This window comes from Penaeus monodon, chromosome 29 (assembly GCF_015228065.2).
Source record: "Penaeus monodon isolate SGIC_2016 chromosome 29, NSTDA_Pmon_1, whole genome shotgun sequence".
NCBI classification, from domain to species: Eukaryota; Metazoa; Arthropoda; class Malacostraca; order Decapoda; family Penaeidae; genus Penaeus; species Penaeus monodon.
In genome coordinates, this window is record NC_051414.1 from 29,483,178 (window position 1) to 29,484,525 (window position 1,348).

Consider the following 1,348-nt stretch of genomic DNA (forward strand, 5'->3'; position numbering starts at 1 on the left):
AGCGAAGTTGTGCACGTGTACACCACAAAAAAATGAAGAAATTAGCCAGTATATGCTCAAGCTTATTATCCTGGAACCCAATTATTAATATCGCTGATGCGCTTCTTTTCGGAAAATATAAGATCCGGATTTCAGCTCTTATTTACCGACTATGCTGAGGTCACCTGTTACGTATGATGGCGGGCGTTCGTTACGTATTCGCTCTCCCAAACGCTGTGCAGCTGATGCTCATAGTCGGGCATTTGCTCCTTTTTATGAATGTTGAAAGAAAACCCCTCATCACTAGTCAGTGTGATTGTAATGAATACATTGGTGTGATGAGTAAAACTGTTAATTAGATTGCGCAACATGGAGTGTCATTAACCTTAGTGGCTTTCAGGGTATGCCCATACCAACGTCGGGATTTTAGTTGCATAATCAAACTAATTTATTGTATTTGTAAGTTTGTTCTATTTGTACGCCGCATATTTTTTGACAGAGTACAATGCTTGTCAGCCAAAATGTACAGATACTGGCATATGTTCTAGAATACTGATATATCGCCGGCTGATACTACGTAATTGCTTGCAGGCAGTGAGTCATATACTACTTGGCATATGCGTACGTGTGGTGCCAACTTACATAACCTGCGCCCGATCTAAATGCAAACTGCTATTTCCTGTCTAGCCTCTCTTATGGTATTTGTCTATGAAAATATACTTGAAAAATACTAATATTGATGATCTGTAAATAAGATACCTATTTATGTCACTACATAAAGGAGACGAAAATATGTATTTAATGTCTATGGTAACTTTGATAGCGCTGACGTGAAATTTTGCCTTAATATTGCTTTATCATTTCAAAATTTCCAAAGTAAAATACCTACCAGAAAGTAAGTTAGGGATATGATTGCTTCGATCACCCTTTTGTCCGTTAAACAGAAAAAAAAACTCTAATCTAAATTGTAATCTGTGGAAACATTTGCAGGTGTGTTTTACTCAGCATTTCATCCATCACTTTCTCGCGCCACAACCGATTTATTTATAACAGACCGATTATAGCCGAAACAAATTTAGATTTGGTTCCCAGGCTAAAATGAAATACTTCCGGGCAGATTCCCGCCAAAATATGACAACTAGACACCTGGCGCTGTAATAAAGGTTGTAGTAGTAGTATCCCAGTATACGAAATCATGCCAAGAACGTTGAGAATCTCATGGTGGCTCATCGTCAAAAGGCCACTGGGTCCATTGTTCAGGAGGTCCATGTGTTGGATATTCTTCTACCACTGACAAAACACAGGGTGGCCGAGTTACGCAACGCGCAAAGACCTGAGGGCTTTCCGAAGAGGATTTCATAAGCTATAT